This window comes from Helianthus annuus, chromosome 17 (assembly GCF_002127325.2).
Source record: "Helianthus annuus cultivar XRQ/B chromosome 17, HanXRQr2.0-SUNRISE, whole genome shotgun sequence".
Taxonomy (NCBI): Eukaryota; Viridiplantae; Streptophyta; class Magnoliopsida; order Asterales; family Asteraceae; genus Helianthus; species Helianthus annuus.
The window spans coordinates 39,532,008-39,545,035 of record NC_035449.2 but is presented as its reverse complement, the minus strand read 5'-3'; positions in this window follow the sequence as shown (position 1 = coordinate 39,545,035).

The window sequence follows — 13,028 nt, the reverse complement described above, 5'->3', positions numbered from 1 at the left end:
GTTGATCCATCCAAGGTAGACTCTATTAAGAACTGGCCTGCACCTCGTACACCAAAGGAAATTCGCCAATTCTTGGGATTGGCAGGTTACTACAGGAGGTTCATTAAAGATTTTTCTAAGATCGCACAGCCTCTCACCTCGCTAACGCAGAAAGGCGTTGTTTATCGTTGGGGAAATGCACAGGAGTTAGCCTTTCAACATCTAAAGGATAGACTTTGTAGTGCACCTATCCTTTCACTGCCAGAGGGCACAGACGATTTTGTGGTTTACTGTGATGCATCAATTCAAGGGCTTGGTTGTGTGTTGATGCAACGAGATAAGGTCATAGCCTACGCCTCACGCCAACTCAAAGTTCACGAGAAGAACTACACTACACACGATTTAGAGCTGGGAGCTGTTATTTTCGCACTTAAGTTATGGCGACATTACCTGTACGGAACCAAGTGCGCCATCTACACTGACCACAGGAGCCTAGAGCACATATTCAAACAGAAGGAACTGAATATGCGGCAACGACGATGGGTCGAACTACTGAATGACTACGAGTGCTCCATCAGGTATCACCCGGGCAAGGCCAATGTTGTGGCTGACGCCCTCAGTCGAAAGGACACTGCGCCTAAGCGCGTGAGAGCTTTACAACTCACTATACATTCTAGTCTCCCTTCTCAAATACGAGCTGCTCAGATAGAAGCACTAAAACCAGAAAACGTTAGGGCTGAAGCCCTACGCGGGTCAAGACAACGCTTAGAACAGAAGGAAGACGGTGCTTACTACGTAACAGGACGCATTTGGGTCCCACTCTATGGCAACCTACGAGAGCTTGTGATGGATGAAGCACACAAATCTCGCTACTCGGTACACCCTGGTTCGGATAAGATGTACCACGATATTAAAACTACGTATTGGTGGCCTAGCATGAAGGCCCACATAGCAACTTACGTCAGCAAGTGTTTGACTTGTGCGCGAGTCAAGACAGAATATCAGAAACCCTCAGGCCTACTTCAACAACCAGAGATACCACAATGGAAATGGGAGCAAATTTCCATGGATTTTGTTACTGGCTTGCCTAGATCCCAGCGTGGAAACGATACTATTTGGGTGATCGTGGATCGACTCACGAAATCCGCACACTTTTTGGCGATTAAGGAAACGGATAAGTTCTCCACTCTAGCGGAGATATATCTCAAGGAAGTTGTTTCGAGGCACGGGGTGCCCACCTCTATCATCTCTGATCGAGATGCACGTTTTACTTCGGAACTGTGGCAAGCAATGCACAAGTCTTTTGGCTCACGATTAGATATGAGCACAGCGTATCACCCACAGACGGACGGGCAGTCCGAGCGCACTATTCAGACCCTAGAAGACATGCTTCGTGCATGTGTAATCGACTTTGGTAATAGCTGGGAAAAGCATCTGCCACTTGTGGAATTCTCATACAATAACAGCTACCACACCAGCATTAAAGCTGCTCCGTTTGAGGCATTGTACGGACGTAAATGTCGGTCACCTCTTTGTTGGGCAGAGGTGGGGGATAGTCAAATCACTGGTCCAGAACATGTGGTGGACACTACTGAGCGGATTGCTCAAATACGACAACGCATGGCGGCCGCTCGAGACCGTCAGAAAGCCTACGCTGATAAGGGCAGGAAACCACTTGAGCTCCAGGTTGGGGAGCGGGTATTACTCAAAGTTTCACCCTGGAAGGGTGTGGTTCGTTTTGGTAAACGAGGCAAACTTAACCCATGATACGTTGGACCTTTCGAAATCATTGAGAAAATAGGCAAGGTGGCCTACAGACTAAACTTACCAGCAAAACTCGGTGCAGTTCACAACGTTTTTCACGTGTCGAATCTGAAGAAGTGTCTGTCAGATGAGACCCACGTAGTTCCTCTGAAGGAACTCACTGTCGACGAGCAGTTACGATTCGTCGAAGAACCAGTTGAAATCACGGACCAGGATGTTAAGGTCCTCAAGAGCACTAGAATACTTCTCGTTCGAGTTCGTTGGAACTCACGTCGCGGCCCAGAGTTCACCTGGGAGCGCGAAGATCAGATGAAACAAAAGTATCCCCAACTGTTCGCAAACAGTACGACCACTACTGAGGCTGAAGCTACGGAATTTCGGGACGAAATTCCAGATCAACGGGGGGAGGATGTGACACCCCAGGAAAACCGGGAAAACCATACAACTTAACTAGCTTCCTCAAAAAGTGCTACCAAATTTCGGGACGAAATTTCTTTCAACTTGGGGATGATGTGACAACTCGAAACTTAGAACCTTTTGTTGTATCTTGATGTAACTTGCTTGAAACACCTTGTGACTAATTAACTCGTTATTCTAGTGATATATGTGAACACCCTATGTGATTACGTGTTACGTTTATGTGTTGTAATTGTATGTATGCGTGTATGTGTATGAACCGAGACAACAAGAACCCGACTCGAGACCATGAGGTCTCGAGTGAACAGTAACCATTGGGCCGGTTGGGCCATTGGCCGGCTGGGCCATGCTCCTCTTCACGGTTTCACCCCACTCGAAAGCCCATTAGGGTACACCACCTTAGAACTAGTATATAATCTTGGGGATTAGACAACCTTGCTATTTTCTTGGACAAACAACACACATACTCCTCTACACACACACTCTCCTACTTTCTCTCACAAACACACTCCCTCATTCTCGGATTTGGACTCTTGGATCGGCTCACACACACACCCGGTTGGAAGCTTCATACACACCTTTGAAACCCATCAACCGGTTAGTGTTTATGATGTTTATTGTTGATGTTAGTATGTTATGATGTTTATTATGTTATTGTTGATCTTAATGTGTATGATGTTCTTAATGTGTATAATGTTGAGAAATCGGTTAACATGCTTTAATTTCGGATATGTTGCTAATGAGCTCATGATATCTTGTGGCTAAATATGATACAAACCCTTGATTATTGATGTTTATGAAAACCGGCTTGCATATGTGTAGTACCATGTTAATCGGATTAGTGTAGAGTTGATTTTGAGATGTTATGTGATGACTTGAAACCATTAGATGGGTATGTTCAAGTGTGTTGAATTATTGTTCATGATTGTGGTTGAATAAGGGTTGTTTATGTTATGAATATTGATGAACATGACTTGAATATGTGAAGAACTAGTTGAATGTGCTATGAAGGTGCCTTGAATATTTGAATTCTGCTATGTTTGATCCATTTTAGTTGAATGTTAGACAACAAAACATGTTTAAGTGGATAGTACACATTAGGGTGCATGGAATTGAAATTCTATTGGATAGTACAACTGTGCAGAATCAGCAACTGCTGGGGAGTCGAGACCCCTGGTTTCGACTCGAGACCATAGCATGACAAGCCGAGACCGCATGATTGCGACCCCCGTTGCGAGTCGAGAACTCCTAGTCTCGACTCGAGACCACACTTGATCAGGATACAAAACAGCATGACTCGAGACCCTACTTGCGAGTCCGGTTGCGACTCGAGACCAACACATGCATAACCCGAGACCTCATCAGTTGCGACTCGAAACTTGTAAGCTACACTCGAGACCACGCTGTTGGACTTGCATGATTACGGGCTTAGGTGATTGGGCCGGACTTTTGGGCCTAATGCATAGACCCGATACATTACTGATTGAACGTGAATGTTGATGGACTGTCATGAATGATACTTGAATGCAATGTGCTAGAAACATACGTGTACCACTGGATTATGAACCTGATTTGTATGATACAACTATGATAGGACGTGAGTGACCACAATATTGCTTGATTGACTTTTTTGTGTATCTGACGAGCAAACCAAGGTGAGTTCACACCCTCTACAAAGCATGGGATTCCCTGGGTTGGGAATGGGGTTAAGGAACGTGGATTCCTCGTCCTCCTTGGGTAGGACAGCAATGGTTCAGGAATGTGATTCCTCGTCCAGACGGACAGACAACTCATACTAGACCAAAACTCTATCACGAAGTCCCTCCTTTTATATCGACTTAATCGCCGGGCCAATGGCGAGCGGGTCATTAGTTAGATAGCGCTATTTATGTCTGACAAACCTCACACCGTGCCGTAGAGGACGGGCGTGAACTAATGGATCTGGGGCACGTCAATGATGATAGACATTGACAGTTTCAGGGCACATAAACATGACTACGGTTAGCAGTCGATATGGTAACGAGTCTAGTGTATACATGGGGTAGCCCCCACGGCCGAAATGCCAGATAACTAACACGGGGTAGCCCCCACGGCTGGAATGCCAGAGTAACTGGGAATAAACAAGTCACGTTTTCAACTATGGGGTAACCCCCACGGCAGGATGCCAGATAAAGGAAACTGTTTTCGAAACAACTTAAAACGAACACCCAACCGTGAACTCACTCAACTAGTTGTTGACTCGTTACTACATGCTTTGCAGGACCATAGGTACTCAGCTGGAGCTTGCATGGAGGAGAGTCGTTGTGGGACATGGATTGCTGCGTGCCATGTTAAACTTGAAAACAATTGAACTTATGTTTTAACTTTAAGACTTATGCTTCCGCTTACAACTTAAAATTTGTTTTGTTTGAACACCAATCATATTGGTTAGACTTTTATAACTATTTATATGCTTGTTCAACATGATTGGTGGCTGGATCCTGGTCAGTCACGCCTCCAAGCGGTAGTACTCCGCAGGTGGGATTTTGGGGGTGTGACAAATATGGTTAACGGGAACTTATCTAACAGTGCGAAAGCATTTGTTACCTCACTATACTCCGAACAAATACCGAGTTCCGTAAAGGTAGCCCAGGATAAGAAGAACTGGAAGGAAGCAATGGAAACGGAGATGCGTGCTCTTATGAAAAACAACACGTGGGAGAAGTGCGTTCTTCCTAAAGGAAAGAAAACTGTTGGATGTCGGTGGGTGTATTCAATCAAATATAAACCAGATGGTTCCATTGGAAGATACAAAGCTCGGCTCGTAGCCAAGGGTTACACTCAGACGTATGGGATCGATTACTCTGAGACATTCTCTCCGGTTGCAAAAATGGACACCATCAGAGTCCTCTTCTCCGTGGCAGCCAATAAGGAGTGGCCTCTCCACCAGTTTGATGTTACAAATGCATTTCTCCATGGAGACCTAACAGAAGAGGTCTACATGGAAGCACCTCCAGGTTTCTCAGGGGGTTTTAAAGAAAGGGAAGTATGTCGGTTGAAAAAGTCATTATACGGGCTAAAACAATCTCCTCGGGCATGGTTTGGAAAGTTCACTTTGGCCATGAAAGAATACGGGTATCACCAAAGTAATGCTGATCATACTCTGTTCCTCAAGAGAAGAAACGGTCTTGTAACCTGCTTGATCATATATGTAGACGACATGATTATTACCGGGAATGATGTAGAAGAAATAGCACAACTAAAAGAGAATCTGTTTTCAAAATTTGAAATGAAAGATCTAGGGAATCTCAAGTATTTTCTCAGGATTGAAGTTCTCAGGTCTAAACGAGGGATCTTCATTTGCCAAAGAAAGTATGTCCTTGATCTTCTGGCGGAAACCGGGATGATTGATTGTAAACCCGCAGATACTCCAATGGCGGTAAACCACAACCTTCACATGGAACTTAATGGGGAGCTTGCGGACAAAGAAAGGTATCAACGGCTCGTGGGCAAGCTGATTTATCTCTCTCACACCCGTCCTGATATAGCGTATGCATTTGGAATAGTAAGTTAGTTCATGCACCAACCACAAGTTGCCCACATGGAAGCTGCTCAGAGAATTTTAAGATATCTCAAGGGAACCGCAGGCCATGGAGTGTTGTTCAAAACAAATGGACATCTGAATGTTGAGCTCTACACTGATGCAGACTGGGCAGGAGATAAGGGAAATCGAAGGTCAACGTCAGGGTACTTCTCCTTGGTCGGTGGAAATCTTGTTACTTGGAGAAGTAAGAAACAAAAGGTGGTTGCTCTGTCGAGTGCAGAAGCGGAATTTAGAGGTATAGCTCGAGGGTTAAGCGAAGTTCTTTGGATCAGGAAGCTACTAGAAGACATTGGTTTTTCTCAAAAGGAACCCAATAAAGTTATGTGTGACAATACGGCTGCAATACAAATCTCAGAAAACCCAGTACAACATGATCGAACAAAACACGTGGAGGTAGACCGACATTTCATCAAAGAGAAACTGGAAAAAAGAATCATAGAGCTCCCACATGTATCGACAAAAGATCAACTCGCAGATATTCTTACAAAGGCCGTCAACGGAAACGCTTTTAGTAGCTTCTTGAGCAAGTTAAGTATTGGAGACCCCACTACTCAACTTGAGGGGGAGTGTCGGAAAGAAGAGAATGATTGAAGATTTGTTATGAGGATTTCCAGCCCAATCGCAGCTGTTTTACAGCCAAGACTACAGCTCAGCCATTTATTGTCTTGCCTTTTATTCTTGTTTTCGTTTTCTATAAATTGGGCATATGCTGTGTATTCAATATATCAACTCAGTAACTAAAAACCTCATTTTATCTCTATACCTGTTGTCATTTTATGGGTCACACACATAGTCAGAGATCAATGAACCGTATGGTTCTGTAATTGTCGTGTATTCTGTTATTGATAAAAAGAGGATACAAAGCAGCCCATTATAGGAGGCTAGAAGTTACATTTTAGAATCCTCTAGAATAATAAATATAAGTCTCTTGGACTAACGTTAATAATAACTATAAGACTCTTAGTCTAACATTTTCCACGCAAGTTGAGACCGGGAAACGATTTGCAACTTGGACCTTAAACACAAGAAGCGCTTGTTGGTCATCGTTCACACTTGCAGCGGAGTAATTTGGTATCGATGATTCGATAGTCATGATGATCAGAAAACGAATATACAGAAATATTGTTGAACACGGAAACTGAAAGGAATAGGAATGGACAATTCAGATAAATGGCAAATTGTCTTGGTGTTGGAATACATTGCCGGACATTACATATATATAGGTGATGTTTTGGCGGTTCCATCTTGGCGGGAATAACTGCCTATGGCAGTTTGAATGCACCCGCTTGTCATCATCACCATAGGTTATCATAACTATCGTAATTATAAGTTATAAACTAACATATACATAACAAACATAATTAAGTTTAATTATCAGTTCTAATAGCGCTAAGAAGGAAGTGGCTTGGTGAAGACGTCTGCAACTTTATCACATGGAACATTTAGTTTTATTTGTTCCACTTGTTCATGAACAAAGTAAAAGTCAACCTCAATGTGTTTTGTTCAAGCATGGAAAACAGGATTGACAGAAAGGTAGGTGGCTCCCAAACTGTCACACCAAAGGATGGGCAGCTTTTTAACTGAAAAGACCGAGTTCATGTAGAAGCGACTTTAACCAAATCAATTCAGCGACAGTATCAACAAGTTCCTTGTACTCAATTGTTCGTTGTTTACGGGCAGACCAAGAGATAAGATTTGATCTAAGATAAATGGCAAACCCTCTAGCGGATCGATGATCAATAGGGCAACCCGCCTATCAGAGTCAAAGAAAGCCTAGACCATGGACAGTTGGTTTTGCCAATGGACATTTGTAAAGACCTGTAAGGAGGAGCCCAATGTGTAACGGATAACAAGACTCAAATTGCTAGTCCCTTTTAAGTAGCATAGGATGCGTTTAACAGCCTACCAATGATTCTCTGTGGGGGCATTCATGAATTGACATACACGGTTCACAACGAAAGCAATATTTGGGCGAGAGAGAGTGGCAGACTATAAATCCCCAACAACTTGGCTATATTGCACAGGGTCCGAAAGTGGTGGGTTGTGATCAATGATAAGCACTTGGGAGGGAACATAGGGGACAACACTGGTTTGTGTCACGGCCCCCGACCCAGTTTCCTGGTTCGAATGTCGCGGGACAGAAACCCGTGGTATTTGTACTTAATTTGGCAGCGGAAATGATAACAGGATCGTTGAAACTGAAAACACTCCTTTATTTTATTTCATGTTTCGGGACAAACCCCGTAATTTACAATCAAGGAATTTCACGGGGAAATTCCCTATTTACAAAAACATGTTTATTTATTTTATTGAGCCACTTTATCCAAGCTGGTAGTGCTACGCGGCACGTTTCCTGGTTCACAGTAAATCACACCTGAAACATCTTTAAAAAGATTTTATCAGCGGGGAAATACTGGCGAGTCATTCAATTTGCACAAAACGACACATTGTTAAAAATTACAGCATTAAAGGTGATTACAATGTTTATATCAACCAATTACCCGACGGTATTTGTCACTCTACCCGATTCTGTGACTATGGTCATATCACCCATTGGCTAACCCGTTGTCCAATGGTGATGATTATCAAGTAATGTATACAAAACCGCACATACCGCCTATAACTGAAGACTACAAAGTCTTAATCCCTGTAATTATAACTTTGAAAGTAAATAGGGTTTTGGAAACAATTTGATTAAAAGAGAATGACTCACATTGCAAGTTTAGTTGGAAAGAGTTTTGCCTACTGATTAAGCTTGGTAACCTAGTTAAATAACAATGCACACGAAACTAGGTCAGTAACTTAATACAACATTTACGATAAACTCATGAAATTAAAACCCACACGACGAATAACAAAGTATAGCCCGAATTCAGGCAGCACTTAAACATCCATCGGATCGGTTTCAATCGATCGAACATTGTATCGTAGCAGTGATCGAGTTATTACCCTGTTATCATAGCGGCGTTTCGATACTTTAAGTGAAAATTCGAACAGAATATAAGCTGTTTTTGTGAAAGTTTTCGAGCAGAAGGGAATGGCCATGCTACGTACATTTTAAAGCTGAAAATTGAGTTTGTCGCGACTCGCGTAAACTCAGAAGGAATCCTACGCGGCCCGCGAGGGCCACCCTAGCAACTGCTAGGGCTACCGTGTCACGTGTAGGCTTGCCACGTGTCTGACACGTGGCCTAAAGCTTATCCGGCGAACTATCAAGCTGTCGGGCCCCGCGTAAGCTTTCCTTGAGTCTTACGCGGCCCGCGACAAATCAATAAATTTTGAATTTCTTGATTTTTCACAAGGATTAGGGTTTTAGGGGTCCGGGTTTCCACTTACAAAGTATTTTGGGACATTTTTACAGGTCCTTACAGTTTGCAATCCCAGATATCGGATAATTGAAGAATGTCCAAAAAAATACTCTTGATTTTTAAACCAGTGACCCAGTGACCAACTGTTGTTGCACTCTAGCTTGTTTCTTGTTTCTAGATTTTTAAACCAGTGACCCAGTAACCAATTATTTAAAATAATAAATTATTTTAAATATATTATACAAATAAGCAAACTAGGATAATTAAGAAACGTGAGAAGTCATCCATACCACACATTTTCCTAAGAAAAAAATTCCAAAAAGTTAATTTTTTTTTTTGTTAAATCGCCCCATTTCCTATTAGTTTTTTTTTTGTTATAATTATACACATGTGTACATATATATGTTTGTTAACTAGCAGGATGTCCGCATGATGTAGCGAGAGCGTTGTGCATGGATCGTTCGATTCAGTTATTATCCTCAAACGAAGCCGAAACCAAATTCATCGTTTAGTCTATTTTATTAACCAATCAGTTTTTGGATAATCACTTCGGTTTATTCCGTTAGATTGATGGCTTTCGGTTTGCTTCATTTAATTTCAGTTAATAGTAAAAACCAAACTTGGGCTAAAACGTTTGCTTAGAAATATATGAAATAGAGGTGTAAATACATGAAATGAAAGTATAAATATATGAAATGGAGATATAAAATATGAAATATATAAACTAGAGGTATAAAAGCTAGAAATATATCAAAATACGAATGATTCGATTCGGTTCGGTTCAGCTAAATTTTGGTTAAACGAGCGTAAAAAAAACTGATAACCGGTTTTTGGTTAATTCGATTTTCAGTTTTTGGTTGATTTCATTTGGTTTTCGTTTTGTTTAGGTTTACGATATAGTTATTGTGCACTGATAACCAATTTTGGTTAATAACGGATAGGTACGCGCACGATGCGGCGGGAAACACAGACATTGCCACGGTGTGCATTGTTCAGTTGGTTAGATTATTATCCTCAACCGAAATCTGTCATCGATTAGTCTACTTTATTAATCAAACCGTTTTCAGTTAATAGGTTTGTTTTATTCAGTTAGATTGACGGTTTTTGGTTTTTTTTTTTTTTTTAAATTTTGGTTACTAGCCAAAACCAAACATAGGCTAAAATTTTTTATTAGAAATATATGAAATTTAGGTATAAATGCATGAAATAGAGGTATAAATACATAAAATGGGGGGTACAAATATGAAATACATAGACTAAAGGTATAAAAGCTAGAAATATATGAAAATATGAATGGTTTGATTCAATTAATTTTGGTTAAATGAGGTTACAAAACCGATAATTGTTTTTGGTTAATTCGAGTTTCGGTTAATCAATTTTAAGTTAACTCAATTTTTTGTTGATTTCGATTAACGATTCAGTTATTACTCTCCATTATACATTGTTAATCAAGTATCATATCAAATTTTTTAGTTAAAAAAACAATAGAAATACTATACTCAAATTAAAGAGAAAAAAAAATACTCATGTATATGGTGTAATTTAAAAAAAAATATTAACGTACCAAAAAGTTATGATCATTTAAAAATCCGGGGAGGGGGGTAATTTTTCATAAGGGGATAAAGCGTAACTACTAATTAATTATCTATAATTTTGTTAAAGATAATGGTTTAATCACTTGACGTTCTCTAGCTATTAAATATTCTGGGATAATGAGTAAGTACGTTGGGCTTTAATCACTTGTACACTAAGGCATTGTCTATCTACACGTCAATACTGACCAAGACAACTATTGAAACGTCGACAAAAATGAGTAAGTCGTCACGGTACTTTTGGATTTTTTTTAAAACATTATAGTTTATAAGATATGACAAGAATACGTAAAAGAATTATAAGTTTGTTGTGGAGGGAGAAAAGTGTAACTAATAACCCATAATTATGTTAAAACTTAAGGATTTAAATGTAACAAGATTGGGGCTAAAATATAATTATTGTTTGAAAGACCAATTTACCCCCATTTTAGGGGTGTATTTATAAATTAAGAGGAAAAAAGTTTTTATTTTTTGGTTATCCTAAAATTCCCATCACTCATGCATGATTATAAAGTATAGATGTACATATATGTACAAATGTGTATAAATGATTATAGATATATGTGTATAGAGGAAGATTATGGTCTAAACAGGTTTTTTCTAGTGTATATATGTGTAAATACATGTTTAAAATTGTAAAATAAGTTGCATACATATATGTTTTATTATGTACACATATGTATAATTTTAAAACTGACAATATACATATGTGTATAGTTATTAAAATTGACAAAAAAAAAGTACTTAAAATGGGGCAATTAGTCGTAAAAAATCCTTTATTATTTATGTCACACCCCAACCGATGGCGGAATCATCGGGGCGCGGCACTAGGCGAATCAAATTGCTCAAGTGAATCCATAACAACTATATTGCGATAATATTTATTACATTCGTTATCCCATACTAACAAATAATACAATCTTATATGTTATCACAGATTTCTTGTCCTCTTGAACAATACCAATCCGACAACCTAGATTTTAGGTGAGTTTCTAGACTTCCTAGCTTGATTTGAGATAGCCTGCGATCTAACCTGCAACATACGTTAAAATAATGTCAATACAAAAGTATTGGCGAGTATACAGGTTTGATATATAATAGCATAATGGATTAAAAGTGTTGCGAATTTCCTACATACATAAACGGGATACACGACATACATACTCATAAAACTGATACTACCAGCTAAGTCCTCGATGCTCGATTCTCGATGGCATACTAGACCCAGTCTGGTGCAATAGTACTATACTAGTAGTGGTGGGACATCGCGAGTATAAGTCCTAGCACATATGCAACTAGCATCACGTATAACTATGCACGTATGTCATTCGCAAGTGATAAATAGTTTTAGCATTTGATGTGATTTTCGATAGAACGTATATTACACCCAAAAGTGCGATAAGCAAAAAGGGTTCAAGTATACTCACAGTGCGTATTTGGCAAGTAAACACAACTTGATTTGGATCGGTTAAGAGTGCGTCTGATTTGCCCTGGTTACAGATTGTTAAGTGATGAATAGCTCGTTAAATGGTGGCGAAAAGACCGAGGTTTGGAGGTTGATCCGATCGGACATCGATACCTTGGGGTTCGTCCAGTCGGCTGACATGTTGTCCGGTCGGTTATCATGCTATCCGATCGGTTAACATGTTGTCCGATCGGTTAACATGTTGTTCGATCGGTTATCATGATATCCGATCGGTTACATGTTGTCCGTCGATTAACATGCTATCCGATCGGCTGGTTTGGACCTGATCGATCGGCTTGGCATTTTGATTCGAAGACCTGTCCGTTCGGACAGTATTTAATGGTTAGATGAGTTGTCCGATCGGACGGTTGGAACTTGTTTGCTGTTCGATCGGACAGCAGTCCGATCGGATGGCAATTCGTTCCAACGTCCTGATCAAGTCACACTTTGATGGGTTTGGAAAGATTACAGGTGATTTGACTGAGATGGTGTGCCTTTGTGTTAAACAACTGAAGTCCCATCAATCCGACCCGTTCTAATGCCGGGAACTACCCTGTTCCATCAGATCTGGCCGTTCTTGATGGTTTTTCCCCATGTTTATCCCGAATTCACACACACCTTGGCTAGGTAACGTAGATTTAGGTGAGATTTGTTATAAAAACAGATGAAATCACTTAGTTTCGAGCAGTTTATGTTAAAAACGAGGTTACACCTTTGAAGTTCATATGAACTTATGATGACATCATCTTTGAAACACCTGAAGTCCATAGAAATCTCATAACTCCTTGATTAGAAAACTTAGATTTAGACGAGACTTATGTAAAAACGTTTGGAAATCACTCAGGTCCGAGTCATTCCTCAAGGGATGACATCACCCTTGTAGTTCATAAGAACTCCATGGTGACATCACCCTAGAATGC